Genomic DNA, 23,783 nt, shown 5'->3' on the forward strand with positions numbered 1-23,783 from the left:
GCCAAGGTTGTATCAGAGAATCAGTGAAGAAGGACACAGACCTAGAACTGTGTGGCCAGCATCCTAGAATCTCAGCACTGCTCTCCTTTGAAAAGCCAAGGAGAGTAAAAACCCTAAGGACTCATTCTCAATATTGGCTCGACTTTTTCAGTCTTTAACTATTTTCAGCCTTCTACTACCCTCTCCCAGTTTTAGCATCAGCTTCCTGGGATAGAATAATATTGATAATATGTTTTGGCTTGCAGACATTTTATTCCAGTGTTTCCCCTAGTTAAGAACAACAAAACTTGATTTGAAATAGCCTTGCTTGTCTTTTTTTTTCTTTTATAAAGCAGGGTTTCAGACCCCTAGTGAGTTCTTAATAGTTTTCATTTATTTATCTGACATTATATAATATGATCCCTGTCCCATTTCCTTAAATTTTCTTCTTCATGGGATAAAATTCCTAACCTAATCATAATAGAATGACTTCATCATGAAATAAGTTATTTCCAAACATTATCTAAATAGCCATGTTTAGAACTTCTTTCTGTAAAATTCATTTTCTAGAGTGATGGTATATTTCCATTCAGTTTAGGTGATACCGTTTGGACCCATGTTTCAAAATTTCTTCGATGCTTTTAAATGGAGAATTCCTCAGGGAGTTGACAGCATACTACTTAAGAACTAACACTAGTTAAATTGCCTGCACTGGGATCCTTCTTCTGCAGTTCCTAGCTACATGATACTGGGCGACTTACTTCTCCTCTCTGGGCTTGTTTGCACATCTGTAAAATGGAAATAAGTATCACTGATGTTACAGTGTGGTAGTGAAAGTTGAAATGCGTTAACATGTGGGCGGGCCACAATGGCTCAGCAGGCAGAGTTCTTTCCTGCCATGTCGGAGACCTGGGTTTGTTTCCCAGTGCCTGCCCATGCAAAAAAAAAAATTTTTTTAAATTAAAAAAAAGAGTTAACATGTATAAGTTCCTTAGAACTGGAAACTGGCAAATGCTTAATAGTATTAGCTTTTAAAAACTCACAATAATAATCATCATAGTTGTTCTCATATAATGTCAAGCGCACCTGGCTGAGGTGGACCTCACCAGACTGAAGCTGCATTGAAGGCAGTCAGCTGGAGATCAGTGAAACTAGGGTTGCCTGCTTGACAGTTTATATGGCATTTGTATTTTTCTTCTTCAAAACACAGATATTCCATCTGAATATAGATCTTAGACTATTGCTAAAAGTGCATGCTTTTCAATAATGGTTTGACAAATGATTCAGAGACCTCCAGTTAGCTCTGATTCAGTCAACCAAGAAGTCTGAAGCACTTCGCCAGACTCACCCCCAGTATTCATGGAGTCCAGGGATATTTAAATCTCTGAAAGAATAAGTCCAGTGAGACCCACAGTCCACATCCCTTACCATGAAATGTGCAGCCCCTCTCTGGGGAGGTCTTCCCAGCTGCTGGATGAGGACATATGATTGTTGGAATTCAGCATTTATGCTTCTGATTTGCTCCGCAGACTCACAGCCCTTCTACCGTCTCTCCCTGAAGCCAGAATGACCTTTGTGGCTGATCCATAACAACACGTACCTTGTGGGGCCGAGGAAATAGTGTAATGCTTTCAGACAGCTCTTGCTCTAGGATCCTTTGTAATCACAGGTCTGCATAGCCCTACAATACACACTGAGACAGAAAAAAATGGCAGTGTCTTAACAAAAATTCCAGAAAGTCTTACCTATCTGACCTTTTTAGAAATGAACCACAAATGACCTTTGGGAAAACCAGCAAAGATGTCCCCTCTACCCAACCCACCCCTAGGCTTTTTCCTTCCTTTATCTCTTCTTTAGTTTCCTATAACTGCTCTTTTCAAATAGAAGGAGCAGAAAGGCATAGGGGAAGGGAAACAGAATAGTATGGGAGCAAGACAGACAGGAAAACTTGCCCCTCCCAGGTTTAAGCCTTCTTTAATCCTTCTCTCTCTCTCTTAATAATGGATGGCAATTTTACAAGACATTGTGCTTCCCTGTTTCCTCCTTAGGATAGACTTATGCTTCCTCGCTGGGCTTTAGTTGATTCCCCAGAGATTTTTAACTAAGTTCTCTTCACAATAGAGGCAGGAACAAACTGCCTCTTCACATACAGCACACTCTGCAGATACCAAGAGCAAAGAGAAATCTAATAATCTACAGCTGAGAGTTGGACGCACTTATAAAACCCCATCCCACATGGGAAAAGTCTCCATTTCAACTGCTCCTTCAAGGCCTTTGTCACTTTGCCATTCAGCCCTGGAGGGCAGAAAATCAGATTCCTGGTTGTGTGTGTGTGTGTGTGTGTGTGCGTGTGTGTGTGATGGAACCTACCTATTTATGCTGAGTTTTTGGTGATGTGGCGTGGGGTGTTTAAGAGATGATTTTCTAGTTTAATAGGTGTAAGCATCTCAACAGTGCTGAAGAGGCTGACAAATTAGTTTTCTCCACCCACCCCCCTTTCTGCTAATATCCCTGGTTCCTTTTATTTTGTAGCATTGTGATAAGTAGGAGTAGAAAATCAATTCATAGGGTAAAAAGGCAGAGTCCAGTTATTTCCTCTTTTAGTTATTTGCATCTCCCTCCTATTGTGGGCCCTGTGAATGGTGATTTTTATGGGTTTCTCAAAAGAGAGGAGTCAGCATCCCAATAAGTCACAAAGAACCTGATGTACAGAGATGTTTTTAGTATTATTTTGCAAATTTCCTCTATGAAAGTTGATAAGTAAACAATAGAGTTGGAAAATGAATTCCTGTATTGACTTCAGACTCAAACTTTCTCTCATTCACTGGTAAAACATAATCTTTTAATTACTCAGAGATAAATTCCCAATAAAGTTCATATGCTATAGCAGAAATTTCTTCACTTATTTCCAAGTGTATTCTTAGCAGCCCAACAGGACAAGAGCTCTTTCAAGCATTTTTACTCAATAGAAGATACTCAATTTTTCTTTGGCCAAAAGACTTTAATCTCACATGTAGGAAGCAGCATTAAAAAATCAAACAGGAATAACAATCCTCCTACACCTTTTCCTGCATTTTGGGGCTGGACCCTCCATTTCTAACTATGCATATTGTGATGGTTTGAAACTATTATGTACCCAGAAAAGCCATGCTCTAATCCTGATCCAATTTTGTGGGGCCAGACCTATTATTTAGGTTGTGAAACTGATCGGATTGTATCTATGGAGATGTGACACATCCAGTTGTGGATGCAACCTTCTGATTAGATTACTTCCATGGAGATGTGACATATGCAACTGTGGGTACGGTCTTTGATTAGATGGAGATGGAGATGTGATTCCACCCATTCATTGGTGGGTATTAATCAGTTTACTAGAGTCCTTTAAAAGGCCAAACGCTTTAGAGAAACCTTAGATTAAGATGCTTGGAGAATAGTTGCTTTAGAGCTGACAGAGACACAGACGTTTGAAGATGCTTAGAGTGCCGACAGAGAGAGCAGATGCCTAGACATAGGCAGAGACCAGCAGACATTGCCATGTGCCTTCCCATAAGATGCTAAGCAAGCCAGAACCCAGAGTTGGGTCCCACAGGAACTAAGTGAAGGCCCATAGATGCTAAGAGAGGAAACCACTGGCATCAGAAGCTGGAAGCAACGAAACCAGCAGATGCCAGCCACATGCCTTCCCACGTGACAGATGCTGGCTTTGCTCAAGTGAAGGCACCTCTTATTGGTGCCTTAATTTGGATATTTTCATGGCCTTAGAACTGTAAACCTGCAACTTGATGAATTCCCTTTTTAAAAGCCATTCTATTTCTGGTATATGATGTTCCTGCAACTTTAGAAAAACAAAACATTTATCTTTTTATTTTTAAAATATGATTTATACAGTACATCTCCAGAGGACAGCTTATTTCTTGAACAGATAGAGATATACCTGAGATAATTGAACTCTTCAGAACTCAAGTGTGATCTTTTACAAATCTTGTCAAGATTCCAGTAGAGCAGAGATACCTGTAATGTAGGATAGCACATCCTGAAACTCAGCTGGACTAGAATTTGGAAATGGACCTCAACTGCCTATGTAAGTCTATCATAGAATTATATAAAAACTCATCCATTCTTATCTGGATCACCTACTGGTTCACATTTTACAGTCTGCTCCTCTGCCCTTTCAATTCCTTACTTCTCTAACCTCTGTTTGGCTTAGCTTCTTTTTCTAATTATCTCATCAACTACCTTTGCCTTGGGACATTTTGCTCTGGCTCTATCTGGCATAATTCAACTCAATAAGTTCTGCAATAAAAATATACAGGTTACAAGAAGCTAAAAGTCCTGAGATTGAACTATCCCATTATTAATGTACATTTTGTTTTTGTTTTCTTACAGAAATGGTGTCTGCTAATCTTTTTTTGGACACCATCATGTGTCCAAAAAAAGTCTCAGAAAGTGATATTGTGACAAAGATAGAAAATATTTCTTGGCTTTAATGTATATTACTGATTTGTTTATCATTTGAATAATTTTTCCCCAAATATTTTGATTTTGTTTGAAATGCTGAAACATTTCTAGTGTTGACTTATTTGATCTTCACTCGAACCCTCAGAGAAGATCATGTTATTTCCTTGCAGATAAAGAGATACTTATAAGTTATATAAGTGATGCCAATGGAAATTTGAAACATTTCCTAACATCAAAACTCATTTCTTGCTGATAAAATGTGTGATGATATAATTATAACACTTTGTTTTAGATACATATAGGTAATTTCTTTTTATATAAAAAGCACATGCTTTGTCACTTATGTGCCTGGCTTCTAGTTTGGCATTGTCACTACACTGGTATACATTTAGAACCTCTCTATCTGTGATAGTAGATTCACCACAGTAGTCACTTGATACATGTGTTGATACTGACAGAAAGGAGATATACAAGTCATCATGTTCTGGTAAATTCATTTATATCTTATTTTTTTCCCTATGGAACTAAAAATGTTCTTAGTATCAAGAAGTTTAATTCTGGAGAGAGCAAATCTAACTTAGAAGACTTTAAAAAGTCTATTTGAGACAGAACAGAAAGCAGTTATTAGGGGCATAGGTGCTTTAGGCTGGAGGAAATGAGATGCAAATTCGGAGAGAAAGACAAGAACAATTCAAATTTGAAGAAACTACTTAGGTTTAAGAAATGTTCAAGTGGATCTTACTGCATTTGGGTAAAATCTTAAAGTTTCATTTGTAAATCCATGTTGCAGAGTGCCAAGATTTTACTTTTAATTTTTTGGCATAAACTAGTTTTTAACACTGATGACGTGATGACTCCTTTCTGATCCCTCATAACTTAATTGCTAATACTTCAAATTTCTTCTTTACTTATTAATTAGTAACATATTGCCTTTCTGGCTGTATATTTTGAACATGTAGTAGATATTAAACTATATTATGATGTGTAAAATGTTGATAAAGATACTATTATAACATTAATTTTTCACAACTAATGTATTATTAATAAGTTCAATTACAACATTCCATAGCACAAGGAAGGAATGTGCCTATTGAAGTAAGTTATAGCTACATTTAATTTGCAGCCTATTCTCCAATCCAAACTTATGTTTTTATCTCTTTGTCCATCTGCATCAAATAGCCTTTTTCTTTCTGCTCTGCTCTTCATATTATGTAAGCTTTTATTTTCGTGTTTGTTGCCTAATGGTTATATGATGGCTGCTACAACTCCAGGTATCATGTGTGCATTCCAGACAGAGCAAAATGAATCCTTTTATGCAAGCTCCATTCAGGAGACTTCGCTTATATCTCATTGACCAGATCTAGGTCCTCTGGCCCCTACTAGATCCTTTGCCAATAAATGGAAATAAATTACCAGTCCTCATTTGAGGACCACTTGGTATCAGAGAAATTCAAAGTTATTTAGGACATTCTGTCTTTTCAAGATTCATTATGTCACAATATCACAATAAAACTATGCTAATAATAAAAATAGAATTAAAAGTCCCAATATATCTATAACCATATCCTGGGTGTTTCTGGTTGTATGCAATACAGTTGAGTATTGTTAGGTGAAAATATGTCTGTTATTATGTTCTATTTAAAGATTAAATATGCTTCAAGGTGATGTGCATGGACTTGGTTGACAAGGAATGGACTGTTATGGTTAGGCTTATGTGTCAACTTGGCCAGGTGATGGTTGCCCAGTTGTCTGGTCAAGCAAGGACTGGTCTACTCACTGCTGCAAAGGCATTTTGTGGCTGGTTAATAAACCAGAAGTTTGGTTTATTAAATCATCAGCAAGCTGATTACATCCATGGCTGATTTCATCTGCGGTTGGCCAAGGGGAGTGTCTTCCACAATTAGTGGTATTTAATCTAATCAGCTGAAATCTTTAAAAGGAAACATCAGAAGAGAGAATCTCTCCACTTCAGCCAACCAACCTCTCCTGAGGGATTAATTGAAGATGTTCATTGGAGCTGTCAGCTTGCAGCCTGCCCTATGGAATTTGGACTTGTGGATCTCCACAGTTGTGTGAGACACTTTTATAAAACTCATATTTACAGGTATCTCCTGTTGGTTCTGTTTCCCTAGAGAACCCTGACTAATGTCAACCTCAAAAAAAGTAAGTGGATTAAATCCTCCTTTTAAGATATAGACACACAAGCTGAACTATAAACCAAAACAACAACATACAGTTTTGTGCTATTGAAAACAGATACATATGAAGACTAACGAATCATTGAGAGTAAACAGTACAAAATACTAACCAGAAAATATCAAGTAAGTATAGCTATAGCAATATCAGACTGGATTGAATTTTGAATAGCATAATGAAAGATTTTTAAGAAGTATATTAATTAATGATTAAAATAATCAAATCAGAAATATAACAATAATGGTTCTATATGCATTAAAACAGAGCTTCAAGATATGAAAAACAATAATTGCCAGAACTGAAATAAAATCAATTGACTGCCAGCTAAAATCCTCAAAAGAATGTTTTTATGGTTTTGGAAAAGTTGCTTCAAAGAGATTGAGATATTCTTAATCATAGTGGGATATTTTAAAACATCCATCTTAAAACTTATGGAATTAGTAGGCCAAAAAATTAAGGGAAAAGGGATTTGAGTAGCACCTTTAACAAATCTGTTCTGATAATAGATGATAAATGATAGAAAGGAATATAGATAAAACAATGAATATGCAAGACAAGCATATGACCATCACAAAAGAAGTTCATTTTCAACCAGGTGAAATAGGAGGAACAAAGATGTCACCAGTACTTAACAATTCTGAAATCCAACCAGGTAAGTTTTGGAAGTTCTTTGATTGGGACTCAAGTCCTCAGAATAAACTCCCTGTCTTTTGGCTTTGACCTTTGGGCTTTTGGCTCCACTTTCTAAGTCATCCTTTCTTTTTCATGAAAAGTAGCAGGCTTTTGCAACTAAGTAGTTTTCTTAGCCAGTTGAATTTTGGTACTACCATAATCTCTCTTCGTTTAGTATATTCTCTGTCCCTTTTAGTAATAAGCTGGCAGTGCTTCTGCTGGTATAATTCTCTCTCAAAAATTTTGCAGGCTTCCTGTGAATTTCGTTTGGAATCACTCTACTAGACAAAAGAAGCATTCTGAATCTTTTTTGAGATAAGCATATCTGACTTTGGGCTTCTGCTTAAATGGTCGAGGGATATCATCCTTAAGCTTCCTAGGAAGCCTATTGTTTGAGAAGATCTGTGAGACACATCTTTTATCTCCTTAGTAAACCCTTTGTATGACTTACTTGTATTCTCAGGCACTACTTTCTGCTTTAACTGAGATCTTAACAACAGTTTTATAATCACAGCCTTATCTCCATCTATAAACTACATTTTCTTGATGGTGGCATAAATTTCATCTTTACCTGGAAACCAGTTCTTAATTTTAGCATTCTTAGCCATCTGGGAAGGCTAAGAATGTTCAAAATCTGTAACTCCTGGGTGATTTTTTAAAAAACAGTCTTTTCCTTGATTATCTCTCTACCCTTGCATTTTCCTAAAAGTAGCACAAAGAAGCAGGTAGCACCTTCAACGCTTTGATTGGAAATCTCCTCAGCTAAATGATCAGTTCACTCGGCACATTTTCTCACTTTTTACATTGCTGCAGATGACAGTGCTGCTAAACTTTCTGCCAGTATATAACTAGAAATCTATTTTCTCCAGTTTCTAGTAACATTTTCCTCATATTCCTGCAAACCCACTAGTCTAGGCAGAATGTGTTCAAGGCACTTTTAGCTTCTGCTAATGCTCTCCCCAAAGAGAACTGCTTGGTTCCAAAAAGACCCTTACATTTTATGTTTTAATGATGGTAGCACCGCACTTTCTCAAGTCAAAATCTGTATTAGTTATATGTTGCTGTGCATATAGCAAATTGCACTAAAACTTGGTGCTTTAAACAAACCTTTATTATCTCTTAGTTTCTGTGGATTAGGATTCTGGGCACATTTTTCTGGCCCCTCTGGCTCAAGTTCTCTTATAAGGCTGTGGTTAAATGGTCAGGTCAGTAATTATCTCAAGGCTTGACTAGGGAGGATTCTCTTTCAAACTCACTCATATGGTGTTGGAAAAAAAATATGGATTAATTAACGAATGTGCATGAAGGTAAATATCTTATACAATATATTAACAAATGAAATTTAACAGTATTAAAATAATCTATTGCATTGCATACCCAGTAGAGGTGGGTATTATTAGAATGGCCATTATTTAAAAAAGCACAGAAAATAACAAGTGTTGGTGAGATGTGGAAAAATTGGAGCCATCATGCATGGCTGGTAGGAATGTTAAATGGTGCTGCTAATGTGGAAAAGAGTTTGGCAGTTTCTCGAAAAGTTAAGCATAGAATGATCAAATGACCTGGCAATCTCACACTTAAGTATATATGCAAAAGGATTGAAAACAGGAGCTCAAACAGATACTAGTTAACTAGTGTTCACAGAACCATTATTTATAATTGCCAAAAGGTGGAGACAACCCAAGTGCCCATCAAAAGATGAATTAATAAACAAAATGTGGTATATACACACAATGGACTATTTATTCAGCTATAAAAAGGAAGGGAACTCTGATACATGCTACAACATGTAAACTTGAAGATATTATGGTAAGTGAAATAAAACACAGAAAGACAAATATTGTATGATTATGTTTATATGAATATCTAGAATAAGACAAAATCATGGAGTCAGAAGTTATACAGGGCTGTGGGGGAAGAGGGAGTTATTGCTTATTGGGAGCAGAGTTTTCATTTTGGGTGATGATATGATTTCCTAATGGATATAATGATGGTAGTACAACAGTATATTAGTGATTAATGCCACTGAATTGTTCACATAGAAATATAAAATGGCAAATTGTATGTTGCGCGTATGTTACCATGACAAAAATAAATGAAAAAATAATGTTACAAACAAATGGGATTTAGCTCAGAGATGAAAGAATGGTACAATATTAGTGTCTATTGATGTGATTACTACATTGCCAGATAGAGGAAAATATACTATGATCTCAGTAGATAGGGGAAAATATCATTAGATAAAATCCAACATTGTTTATGATGAAATAGACCTCTATTTCTAGAAAGTAATTTCCTTACCTGGTTGAATGGTTTGTACTAATATAAAAAAACAAAATTTTTAGGATTCATTATATTTAAGATCAGCAACAAGACAAGGATACCTGCAATGACTGCTACCGCTCATCACTGTGCTGGAGGCTCTATATAATGCACAAAAGGAGTAATAAATACAGGTATTGGAAAAGAAGGACATTATCCACAAATAATACGATTCTCTACACAGGAGATGAAAAACAATCTAGACAAACTATTAGCATTGACAAGGAAATTGAGCAAGTTTGCTAGTTATAAGACTATCATAAATATCATTAAAAACCAAAAAGTGTTTCAATATACCCAGAATAATCACAGAGTTCCTAAGTACTACATCTAATAAAGAAAAACTCCAAATAAGGATAAATTAATATATTTTCATATAGAAAGTTTTAGCAGTATAAATAAATGATCTTAGGCAGTCAGATTTTTATTTTATAAATGAAATGCTTAGCCAAAGTGCCCAAAGGGCTTTTAAATTGGATTGACAAGTTGATTCTAAAATTCTGAAATAAATAAACTGGTAATAGATATCCTAGTGGCAGAACTATGTGAGTATGCGAACTTGATATATGACAGAGATAGCATCACAAACTAGTGCAGAAATGATGGACTGTGACATGTACGGCCGATTAACTATATCACAAAAGTGAATAGACAGCAATACATTTAGATGGATTACAGATGAAACTATGACAAATAAAGCCTCAAAACCATTAGAAAATATATACTAATCTAAATATAAACTTTGCATATGAAATGTTTTCTTAAATAAGTTACACAAACACAAGTGATAAACAAAAATTGAGATACATTTGAAAGTTGAAAGGCAAGCCGCATGTTGACAAAAAGTGTTTGTAACCCACAAAAAAGTGAATGGTTATTAACTGCGTTATTTGTAGAATACATAGTATTAAACAGGAACAAAAAACAATAGAAAATATGCTGAGTATGAATAGATTGTTCAACGAGGAGGAAATCTGAATAGTTAATGATGGTATGTTGAGACGCTCATCCTCAGCAGAAAACATGAAATGGAAAGGTCAAAATGCTTTGGAGAAACTCTTCCCAATGTAAACATGGACAGAATTACAAGGCTGTCCATAGAGCAGTGTTTGCAATTGGATCACCTAACTATGTCCAGTAATGGATGGAATGATGCACAGCAATCAAAATAAATAGACAGGCATACCTATATCAACATTAGTATCTTAAGAAGACAAAGCATAATAATAACTGGAAATGCCAAGCTTTTGAATGAAAAATACAATATGGCAAATTTTTAAAAATTGTGATGCAAAAACAATATTGTTTCTGCACCCAGCTGTATCAAAGGGTGAAAAACTGCATGGAGATGGGAAACACCACATTGCCTTTGGGTTGGAAAAGAGAAGACTGAGAAAAGTGGGGTTTCCACTGCTCTTGGTGTTTGATAAGTGATGACCATGAAGACCCTGTCAGATTGTTGGTGTCAGTGACTCAGTGCTGCACATGTCTGCCCATTGTTTGGGGTCATTTTCATCTCAGAACAGAGAGGACAGGCTCTATTCACTACTTTATCACTGGGGAACTTCATTCCAGATGGCTGGCCTGCCCCTGGCATAGCTCTTCCTAAGTCTTACACACATCATAAATCGAGGGTGAAACAATACACCAGAACTTGCGGAGCTTCTATTGTGAGTCCCTCATCTCTTCTGGAATCTTCATTACCAAATTGCTCCATGCCCTCGGCTTCGATTTTTAAGCTATTTATTTACTTCTCAAGGTTGTTTCCATGGTTAAAAAGTATGTATTTTAGGTTTGTTTTTTTTTTTCAGGAATTATCTTTACAGTTCCTGTGGGAGAGTCCCAGGAAAGCTTTTATGGGAGATCATCCATATGTTTTAACATGTTTGAAATCTATATAAATATTTAACCTCCCATTGAGTAGTTTTTAATGTAGAGAGAAAGGTGGAATGGGTGGGTAAAGTGGGTTGGAGGAAATTACTGGCATGCTGGGTCCTTGATTATCATTAAGAGGTTGGTAGAAGAAGAAAATCCCAAAGTTAGGTCATATAGGGATTGGTTTCCATAACTCACTTTCTGCTTCAGTAGCATACATGACAAATTGATATGGTCAATCCCATATGATTTTGGTTAAGATCCTGGCATGCCACTTCTACTCAGCTATGGGTTGAATTTTGTCAACCAAAAAGATACATTCAAGGGCTAACCCCCAGTCCTGTGAATGTGAGTGCCCTTATTTGGAAATAGGGTCTTCAAAGATGTGTTAGTTAAGATGAAGCCCAACAGAATTAGGTTGTACCGTAATCCAATATGACTTGCGTCCTTTATAAGAAGAGGGAAATTTGGACAGAGGGACAGATAGACATAGAGGAGAATGCCATGTGATGGCGGAGACGGAGTTTGAAGTGATAGATTTGCAAGCCTGTGATGCTAAGTATGGCTGACAAACCACCAGAAAAGGTAACAAGAGGCAAAGAAGGATTTTCCTTATGGGTTTCAGAAAGAGCGCAGTCCTGCTGATACCTTGGTTTTGCACTTTCAGCCGCCAGTACTGAAAGGCAAAAAATTTCTGTTGCTTTAAGCCATCTAGTGTGTGGTCCTTTGCTATGGCAGATGTAAGAATAGAAGAGAGATTCCAAAGAAAATGCTTCAGATTGTGGAGGTAAGCATGGGAAAGTGATGGTATAAGGAAGGGGTTAGCGGGCTTTTCCTGTGAGGGGCCAGATAGTAAATATTTTGGGTTTGTGAGCCATATAGCCCTGATGGCAACCACTCCGCCATTTTTCTATGAAAGAAGCCATGACAATAGGTAAACAAACAGGCTTCGCTGTGCTCCCATAAAACCTTATGTACAAAAATAGCCCATAGCCAGATTTCAACTGAGGGGCTATAGTTTTCTGACTCAGATGGGTGATAGAATTAATTGGAGGAAGTATCCAAAATCCTTGATGCCGGGGCTTTGGCTTTCTCAGTGAAGTGTAAGAGAAGATGGGAAGAGAAGAAGTTGCATAAGGAACTTCAGGGAGGCAAATGTCTTTGAGTTAAGAAATGCAAAGAGCAAATATAGGAAATTATTTTTTGTTTAAAAGAAAAAAAAGGATGTTAAAAAAAGACCTCTAGGCCTAAGCATGTAGAAGTCAAACAAAAGTTGCAAAAGGAGTGGAGTAAAAGACAGAGCTTTACTTTTTGGTTATGCAGCATGGTTATTTCTGAATGAAGTTCAAGTCACCACCTTTCCAATATAGATCTGATTCCCTTTTTTTCAATGTGACCTGTTCAGAAAGCAAAATCTATAACACTTTGTCTCAGAACCCCCAGCTGTGATATTTTTCAAGGACTATCATGACATTTATAAAAAAAGAGCAATGAATGGCCAGATAATTGAGCAGTTTTAAATAAAATGTGAGTATTCTCTTAAACTGGCTAAGGGCAATCGCCAAGTTGGTCATTTACCTCCATGGACTAGATAATCCACAGCTGGTGTCAAGTCTAGGATTTAGTTTGCCCAGAATGACTTCAGCAAACTGGTCACTTAGCTGACTCTCAAATAAGAGTAACAACATGCAGAGTTCCCTTTCTTATGGTGAATATGTTTAGTCAATACAGCATTTTAATAATTTCAACACTGTGGATCACTTGATCCCTAAGGGAATTATTGAAGCTTTCTCATGTGTGGTGTAATTAGATTCAGAATAAAGCCAAAGAGAATCCAGAAGAGGCAAGCAGAGGAAAAGAGAAGAGAGCGAGTAAGAGACAGAAATGGAAACCTTGTCTGAACTTCGGCTCCAGATATTCCTGAAACCAATTTTGCCCTTGGAATTCCAGTTATATAAACTAATATATATATTTAATTAAAACTACTGACATAAAGCTTACACTATAATGTAAAATGCACATATATCCTGTGTGCTGTTTGATACATTTTGACAAATATATACAGTCTTGTAACTCATCACCCCTTAAAAGACATGGAACATTTCTTCCACCACCCTATTAAGTTCCCCCATGTCCTTTTAATGTCAACCCCCTCCTGTGCTAACGAAGCAACTATTGTTCTGATTTCTATTACCATGAATTTGTTTGGAATGTCCATGACTCTTCATATAATAGAATCATTGATTCTTCTTCTGTAGTTCTTCTTTTACTCAGCACATTTTTGAGGTCCAGCATGTTGCATGCAGCAGTAGCTCTTATTCATTGCTGAATTTTAATCTGTTGAATGAGCATACTAAAATGTGTTTATCCATTCACCTGTTGAGGAGCAGTTTGGTTATTTTGAGTTTAGCAATTATGAACAAAGCTGATAAGAATAGCCCGACATCATTGTACAGGCCTTTTTGTGAGCATTATAGTTTAAGGACAAGGTAAACACTTAGGGATACAATTGTTTCAGGGGTATGCTGTAATTAGATTTATTAGAAATTGCCAGTTTTCAATGGGGTTGTATCATTTTCCACTCCCACCAGTGATGCATGTGTGTCCACTTGGTCTACATACTTGCCAACATTTGGTGTTGGCAGTATTTTTAATTTTAGCCACAACCTCTGTATAATTACCTCACCCATGTTTAAACCTTGGGTCATTTGTTGTTCTGAGGCTCACCTGATCATTTTCATAATAGTATTTTTCGATGGTTGGAAATTTTTACCTTTGATGAAGTAGTAGTAGACACTATTGATGCCCAATACATGCCTCTTTTCTTGACTGGTGTACTCATTCCTCAGCTAATGTGAATGTAGTTCTTCTTTTACTCAGAGGCTTACAACTCTCAGCAGAATTGCCCTCAGCTGGTGGGAAGAACTCACCTAGAGTGGAGCAGCTTTTCTGGAGGAGCTTAAATGAATAACTGACTGATAAGGGAGTACAAAAATCTGGTGACCTGAGCTGAGTGTGGTACAACTCTGAGGTTTTATTTGTGCCCCACAGCTCCCTGTGGGATCAGGCAGAGACAGGACACAAGGTTACCCCACTTCTTCATCTGCCCTCTTTTGTTTCCCTCACTTTCTTGTAGAGGTCTCTGCAAGCACTCACTCAATAAATGATGTAAACGAGAAAACCCATCTCAGGCTTTGCTTCAGGGAACTCAGTATAAGTTTCTAATTGATCAATTTGTTTTCTGTTTAGTTATTTTCGTATTCTAAGATATCTTTGTCTATCCCAAGTCATGAAGCTATTCTTATATGTTTGCTTTTAGGGACTTTTTAGTTTTAGCATTACAGTTAGGTTTGCAATCTATTTCAAATCATTTTTTGTGTATGGTGTAAAGTAGGGGTCATTTTTTTCTGTAAAACTATATAGGTGTTCCAGCACTTTCTCCAAATAAACACTATTAGCATCATTATTCTAAGAATCAACTGACAATTTATTTGTACAATGATTATTTTTAATTTTTGCTTAAACAAGTTTGATGTGGGTTTGTGTTTCCTAGAATAGAACAGTCCTGGGTAATTTAGGGTCTTCATTTTAATAGGCTTTCCATCTAGAATGGCTAGATTTAGCCTAGAAAAATATAGAACACCAATTTATATTTATATTGAATTTGGGATATACAATGAATAATTTTATGCATAGATGTGTCCCATGCAATATTTGGAGCACACTTATACCAAGAGATTATTCGTGAATATCTGAAATTCTAATTTAAATGGTTATCCTGTGGTTTATCTGGCAACTCTATTTCCACCTGACTCGTGAGTTCTAAGGTTCCGTATTCCATCACCGCCTTCTTCCTGACATCTCCCGGCTTCATTCTTTCACCTACCTGCCAGGCAAGTCTTTCCAAACCTCTCTACTCGGACGTTCTCTGCTGTCCCTGGTGGGAGGCTGGAATGGATACTTCATACTCTTGTCACAATCTTGAGGTCATCTACTAAAGCAAATTGATTATTTTCTTAAATAATGCTGCACTTCTGTGATATAAACTCCCAAGTTATTGATCCGTCAGAATAGAAAGAGTGCTTGTGACTTCCTCTCTTCAGTGAGACAGAAGCTTACGCCAATCAACTTGCATCTCATACCTGAAAATCCACTGCTGGCCCCAAAGCTGCCACCTGTGCTTACCTCCTGATGTTACCAAGCCATCTGACTTTGTGGAAATGGAATTTGTGATATCAGGGCACTGAGGACTGAATCATGAGAGAGCTGGGAGCAAAACATTCTCTAACCTAACAAACACTCACTTACAGTCACACAGCCTGGAAGAGTGAACATCAAGAAAATGATCCACAGCTGACGAGGGAGGCAAAGCAATAAGGCCACACCTGGACAGGAAAATTTGTGGACTCAGAGCCCATCCCACTGTAACATTGAATTTTCCTCACTGGCAGACTGAGGTTAACAAAGGTGCAGGTATTGTCTTTTTCATGGAACATTGCCTGAGCCCGTAACATGAGATAAGTCCAATGTGATGCCATAAAAGGTAACCAGCCAAAGGTTCATCATGGATCCTTGGTGCCAGAGCTGACTTTCCTGCAAAGGCAGTGAAGGGCAGGCTTCAGGACCACCATTTACCTAGGTTCCGGTTCCTGGGGTGCTGGAAGTTTCTGGAAGTTGAGGGATGTCCAGGTGAGGAGGGAGAGGCAAGTTGCAAACATTTTTATGGATGCATTTCTAGCAGACTGCCTAGAGCTACCTCAGATAAAGGGACCCAGACTTCCAAACTCAAAAAATGTGTGATTTCTTTTCTTGTTCTAAGCAACTATATTTTTGTACAGAACTTTGAATATTCTCTTTGTTTTTGTTTTCTTTAAAAAGGTCATCTAAAATATCTGCGCTTCTGCCTCCACAAAGCTTGAAACTTATCCTGTTCAAGTAAAAGTAAATATCATTATAATTTCTTCCTGTGATTAATTTATTTTTATCTGTGTATTAATGCAAACATCCCTTTTCCAGATTATAAAATATATTTCTATCCATTCTCTCATTAAATCTTCACAATAATCTTATGAATAGGTGATGTTTTCCTCATTTTAGAGGTCAAATGCATGTAGAAGAGGCAGAACGGGAACTTATATTTCCATCATCTAGCTTGGAATTCTTTCCACTGAATTTCACGTGCCACCATTCTCCCTTTATCTTTCTTTTGATCCTCCTGACCCCCTGGTACGTAAATACTTATTATGTATTCAAAATTATATAACATAGACTTGGCACCCAGTAAGTTTATATGTAGACAGGGTATAAATATAGACAAATATATATATGAATAATAAAAATGGTGTATCAACAGCAATTCAAGGTAGAGTTTATATATTTGTTATTATTTTTAAGTTATTAGTAGCAAATACTATACAAATGGAGCCTGTTGATAAACGCTTTTTTTGACATTTAGAAGGAAAGGGAACATTTGTGTTGATGAAAGAAAATAAAAAACTTCGTGAAGTGGATCTTTACGTTTAATTAAGTCAGGATAAGCAGGGAGAAATTGATAAGACATCCAAGAGGGAGAAGTTTGGAGGTAACAAAGAATGCGGGTGTTGTGATAGCTTGGAATTATATGTCCCAGAAAAACATTTTAATCCATTCTTATGAGTGTGAACCCATTTAAAACAAGATGTTCTGATGAGGTTAATTCAATTTAGTTGTGGCTCAAATGAATCAGGATGGACTCTTAATCCTTTTACTGGACACCTCATAGAGAAGGCCACTGAAAGAGAAACCACAGGGAGAAAACAGAAGTCAAAAGTCACTGGAACCTAGAGGAGAAAGGAGAAGACACCACCGTGGGCATTGCCATGTGACAGGAAAGCCAAGGACCAAGGATAGCCAGAAGCCAATTCCAGAATGGCATGGTCTGTAGGGAGAAAGTATTGCCTTGCTGATGTCTCACCTTTTCACTTCTTCTCATGTCAAAATTGTGAACCAATAAATTCCCATGGTTTAAGCCAACCCATCATGTGGTATTTGTTTTAGCAACTGGAAAACTGCAACAGATAGTCTGGGAAACAGTAGAGCTATTTGGCTGGCCAGACAAGAGGGATTTGGTATAGTAGTTGTTTGAAAGCAGAATTGGGGACAAATCATAGAGGTTCATATTCTAGGCTAATACGAATTTCTTAAATATTGACACTGGTCAGAGTTCCACACCTGATTCTCTTTTATTGTCTACACAGTTCTTTGAAGGCAAAAAATTTTGACACTCTGTTTTATGTCATGATTTTTCCTAGCGTGAACTACTCTAGAACACACACAATTTAACAAGAGTTTTAAAGAGCTCGATAGCTCCTGAAGCCCAACTGAGGAGCTCTAGGGTTAGAAAGTCTTCCTGAGCAACCTAGCTGGAGCTTAAATCTCTTTCCTGAACTCCAGATCTCCATAATCAATTGCCTAGTATGGCAGATTGAAGTATATACTCTAACAAATACATGTGTTCTTAATTTTAACCCATGTCCTGGTGGGTGCTGATTTGAAATGATGTATGTACCCTAGAAAAGCCATGTTTTAATCCTCATCCCATTTTGTAAAGGCAGCCGTTTCTTCTAATTCCTACTCAGTATTGTATGTTTGAAACTGTGATTAGATCATCTCCCTGGAGATGTGATTTAATCCAGAGTGGTTGTTAAACTGGATTAGGTGACGACATGTCTCCACGCATTTGGGTGGGTCTTGATAAGTTTCTGGAGCCCTATAAAAGAGGAAATATTTTGGAGAAAGCTAGAGATTTCTGAGAGAGCAGAGAACAATATAGCCATGAGAAGCAGAGAGTTTACCAGCCAATGACCTTTGGAGATGAAGAAGGAAAATGCCTCCTGGAGAGCTTCATGAAACAGGAAGCCAGGAGAAGAAGCTAGCAGATGACGCCGTGTTCGCCATGTGCCCTTCCAGATGAGAGAGAAACCCTGACTGTGTTTGCCATGTGTCTTTCCACTTGAGAGAAAAACCCTGAACTTCATCGCCTTTCTTGAACCAAGGTATCTTTCCTGGATGGCTTTGATTGGACATTTCTATAGACTTGTTGTAATAGGGACATTATCTCAGCCTTAGAACTGTAAACTAGCAGCTTATTAAATTTCCCTTTTTAAAAACCATTCCGTTTCTGGTATATTGCATCCCAGCTGCTAGCAAACTAGAACAGCGTGACTCTATCATGAATCCAGGACCTTCTGAAGATGTTGTTTTTGGTTAAGGTGTGGTAAACTGAACCAGAGCGGGCCTTAATCTGAATGATTGGAAGCTTAATAATGAGAAGGGCGTGGGAAGGAGCCACAAGCCAGTCAACTGAAAACTGAAAAAGCAAGGAGAAAAGAAAGGGCAAAACCAGGTGACAGGAGGCAGAAATACAATCCAAGCTGCTTCAAGGACTGCCAGGACTCCAGCATCAAAATGCAATAGACTCAGGAGAAAGCAAGCACTGCTGATATCTTCATTTTGGGCTTCTTCCAGCTTCAAGTCACAAACCAAGAAAATCCCTGGTGTTTAAATCAATTCATTGCGTGGTATTTGTCATAACAGCCTTGGCAGACTAAGACAATACCTATTAAACGTGCACTGTGATGGTAATAAATTCAACATGCCCCAAATGAGACTGATTTTGCAACCTAATCGATCTCTTTTCCTGATTCTTCAGATCCCAGTAAATGTTAGAACAATCTATTCGCACGATCAGCCACCAGAAACCCAGGACACACCCTTGATACCACCTCTTACTTTCTTCTTTCCAGCCCAGTGACTACTTCTGTAGTAAAAACTCTTACCATTTCTCCCCAGGATTATTACAAAAGCCACCTAATTATGGTCTCCACCTCCAGTTTTGTTTGCCCTGTCCAATTCCTTCTCAATGTTATGGTTAGAGTAACTCGAGCAATGCTAGTAACAAATCGGATCCCATCATTTCCCTGCTGAGAATTCTTCAGAGTTCCCCCATTTGTTTTAAAGAATAAAATCCACACCCCTGCATGATGTGGTTTGGCTTCTGTCTTCCTTGCTCGTTTCATGTTTCTCACATGCTCATTCTCAGCTCCACATCTTTGCATTATATTTTTTATTTTGTTTCTGCTTGGAATGTCCTAAGACTAAGTATTCTTCATCGCACCCTGATTTGAACACTGTGAGGGCATTTTTCACACCAGAATTGCCTCTTTTCTTGTCTGTCTTCCTAAGATTGTCGCTGTTAAAGTCTGAGGAGTTACCTTAGTTCCCGAAGACTATAAGAATGAATATATTCTGCAGGCCAGTCGTACACAGACTGCTCTCAGATGCTCCCGAGAACTCATCAGTGATGCCCTAAATAATAATGTCTTTTTTTAAGCAATCAAAATACAAATCACCTGAAACCATCCATTTCCTTCTGTTTATTTCCTTCCTATTAGCAATTCCTGCAAGATGTACTTTGCCCCCAAAAGATTACATCCTAAAAATGCCTCTTTGAGCAATTAAGACATCTTTTTTGAGCTAGGGATCAATGTAACGATAATGCTATTTTAGCAAGTGTCCATTGGAATAGTTACAGTATGCATCGGAAAGAAGCAAAGAACTGGTAGTTCTTTCTGACAAAGAACTGTACTCAGAAATTAAGATTAACAAAAAGGTATTTTGTTTCTTTTTTTAAGTCCAATATAAGGTTAAATTTACTTTTTAAATATTTCTCTGTCTCTACTGGAGGGCTTTGTAATAAGGAGCTTTAATTTTCAAAGTACGTACCCTTGTTCAGTTTCCTGTCTTGGGCTTACACCATGAAGTTCAGCTTTCCAGAGCTCGACAATGCCACACATTCAGTATTTCCAAATCTGAAGGAGAAAATTTCCTCTGTGTTCTATAATTGTAATTTCTACCTTAAAAATACTGAACACTCACCTGTGGTTTGATGTCTCATCCAATAAAAGTTTTGAAAAAGCAGGGCAGACTTTGAGTTTTGAATAAAATGCCATTGACATTTCACATTCGTTACACCTGAAGTAGGCAAAAATGGAATAGTCTTCCCCAGAAGGAAAGGTTTCTCTTCCACTCCATCAAAAATAAGCAAAAATTCCCTATTGGACAATCATCTCAAAAGTCCCAGTCTATAGAAAATATATACTCTGACTTTTAAATGTCGACCAGCCTTGGAAATCTATACGACATCAACTTTTGCCAAAAAAAATCAATCTCGAGTTATGATTTGATTAGCAGAAAATTGCTATCACATTTGTTTCTACATTTGTCTACCTCATGTCCTTTTCATTCATAGGCTGGCTGATTCAAACCTTCTTTAAAAACTCCCTGAGAAAGTCTGTGACATTAAAATGTCCTTTGATGCTCTTTCACTAAGCAGTGAATATTAACAGTTATGGTGACCCTGCTCCCTAATGTGTCTCCACAGGATCAATAGCAGTTAAGTGCCACTGTTTTACAATTAAAAAGGGGATCATTTTAAATTTAAAAGCTCATAGCTAATTTTCTTCTTGCCACTTAATGGCATAATTCATTTTTGTAAAACCTCATTGGGAGAACATAGACTTTTTTTTTTTTTGGTGGCAGCATTGGAAGGGGTTAGCCTTAGCAGTTCTTGCTGGCTGCCTTTGAGATGCTTTGTAGCATCAACTCCTTATGCTGTCAGCAAGGCATCTGGAGAATTTTCTCCAAAATAGAGGACCTGATGCAGAACCAGGTCAACCGTCACCATTCTCTGTCAAACTATTCAACAGTCATTTTAGTTGGGACTTTCTTCTTGAATGCTGGTGCTTTCAGCAAATCTTGCCTGTGCACTCACTTTTTTTTTTTCTCTTGATTTTTGCTTTTCTTTTTAGTGACCTCCTCCTGCTCCCCGTTAGGAGCCCAGGCACATGACAGGTGGCTCAGAGTCGTGCATACATATTTCCAACATCTAATTGGCTAATGTTAGGCTGGAAATGTCATTCTGATCCTGCCTCATTGACACTGCAGAGCGCCTCAGCTCTATTGCTGCACAACGATGGCTTTCCCGGTTCCCAATTATTACAGTAACAGACGCATCGAGTTACGTATACAGTACATCCCTGGGGATTAGCACTCGACGTAGATCCACTTTGGGGTAAGTCTCATGTCTGCTTATGAAATTTACATTATCTTGAGGAAAATGAGAGATACTGTCTGTCATTTGTATTTGTTGCTTGAAGCCGAGTAGAATATATTAATGCATTTGGTACATTTTCTGACAGTTTTTTTTTTAGTTTTACAACTTAAAAAGCAGAAGATGGCTACCAGTTTCTTCCTAAGTGCTAATACTATTTCTACTAATGTACAAAGCAGAACAACTGAATGCTCGCAGTGTGCAAGGCAATTTATACATCTTTTCCCAAATCCTCATTTTAACTTTACAATCTGGACATTATTATTTATAATTTACAGATGAAGAAACTGAATCTCAGAGTTGTCAAGTAATATGCTCAAAGTCACACAGCTTATAAGTATTGCAAATGGGAAAGCAGATTTAAACTGTCTCACTCCCAAACTCCTGATCTTCACTCGCACTGTGTATCACATCCATGGAGCCACTTTAGATTTAACTATGCATGTTATACTGAAAACAAAAAAAATGAATTCACCAGAATTTGTGGGCTCTTCAAAACACATTTCCAAGATACCAGGGGTTAGAAAATTAGGACCAATCAAAATAGATTGCAGGATTTATTCTTGTAAAATTTGAACTATATTTTTATTATTTTAATTCTTATTAGTTTATTGCAGTATGTCTATTACTGTCTATGAGCCGCTACTAATAAAAGATTAGATGACATATTCACTTTCCCTCTTAGCCTGCTAATTACTTCTGTAAATATAAATTTTTGACTGAGCTCTAATTTTCTGGTAAGTCACCTGAATAAACAAGGGGCGCATGCATTTTATATTAGGGACTGGAAGAAATGGAATATTGGGCATCCAAGGGCCAATAGTCCCTGACAATATAATTCATATTTACTGAGGAAGTTTCTCTTTATTTCCTTATGCCTCTTTGTAAAAATAATAACAATGGGTGACATTTATGGATATTACCTTGTCTTATATAAAACAGAGATTGACTTTAAAAATCAAATCGTCCTGTATGCAAAAACTCATTTCTTGCTTGTTTGCTTTTTACCTTTGCTTTGTTTTTGTCTTTATCCCTTTTTCTTCCTCCTTCCCTTCTCTCTCTTTGATTCTTTTCTCAAACTAAAATCCAGTATACTCCTGATTTCATTTTTCCTCTTCAGACCAGATACTGCTGCCTGTGATTCTTGCCACAGCCTACAGGAGTAGATAAAGACATGTCATCTGCACCCTCGTTCAGTTTAAGGTGACACGAGTCCTGGAGGATGCTGCACTGGGCTGGTCCAGCCTGGATCCCAAGCGCGCATCCGAGGACTAGGTGACTGCAAGTGCCGCGAGCCGGTTGTCACCAGGAGCGCCGGGCTGACATGCCAGTTTACAACACAATTAGCCGTCAACACCAGCTGCTGCCTGGTTCCTGCCACGTTGCACTTCTCACATTTCGTGTAATGGTGTTTGTAAAGTGCTCCCCCTTTTCAATTAGCCAGGCTTGCCTCCTCCGCTCGCCCCTTCCTCTGCACAGGGCCGGTGGGCTCCGGCGGGAGGCCGGGAGGCGGCGGCTGGCAGAGGCGGCGGCTGGCAGAGGCGGCTCGGCTGAGCTCAGCCTCAGCGCCTAGTGGTGGCACAGCGGCTAAAAACCTGTCATTAGATATAATTTATTCCATATGCTGTTGATGAAGCCAGTCAGGGCTGTGACTTCCCTTTTGTTTATGTTTAAAGAAGAGACGAGGGAAAGCTTCTATAAATAAGCTCCGGAGACTGCAGCGCTGCGCGTGTCCCTTGGCTGCGGCTGTGCCCTGGCATGAGGATTTTGGAGTGACTCTACCTTTCATTGCACACTGCCCGGCTGCTTTGCGCTTCCCAAACTCCACCGCTCCTCGTCCCTGCAATAAACGAAACCTGCTCCATCTTTCTTTCCTGTAGTAATTACCCTTCTATATTTTCATAAAGGGGCTGCCCTCGAATGGGAATAAACGCTGACGACCACAGAAGTTACCAAGTGTCTGCTTGGATTTCATTAGCAGTTGATTATACGAGGTGCCCCAAAGCCTCTGGTCTTCCCAACGAAGGCACACTGTGCAATTTAAATTTGCACTGTGTTCTATGATGTGGGGGCAATGACACAGCCAAATGCATTTCCACATTATGCTTTGTCTTTTTTTTTTTTTTTTAAC

At 37.9% G+C, this 23,783-nt stretch overlaps 1 long non-coding RNA gene across 1 annotated transcript in view; it reads left to right on the plus strand.

The window, feature by feature from the left end:
* Positions 1-23,519, plus strand: part of LOC143652456 (uncharacterized) — a 302,503-nt gene extending 278,984 nt beyond the window's left edge. The window contains exons 7-8 of the long non-coding RNA XR_013160678.1: positions 21,351-21,613; positions 22,773-23,519. This is a non-coding gene — a long non-coding RNA (uncharacterized LOC143652456). The remainder of the gene's footprint in view (positions 1-21,350; positions 21,614-22,772) is intronic.
* Positions 23,520-23,783: the final 264 nt, after the last annotated feature.

Source organism: Tamandua tetradactyla, chromosome 12, assembly GCF_023851605.1.
Source record: "Tamandua tetradactyla isolate mTamTet1 chromosome 12, mTamTet1.pri, whole genome shotgun sequence".
Classification (NCBI taxonomy): Eukaryota; Metazoa; Chordata; class Mammalia; order Pilosa; family Myrmecophagidae; genus Tamandua; species Tamandua tetradactyla.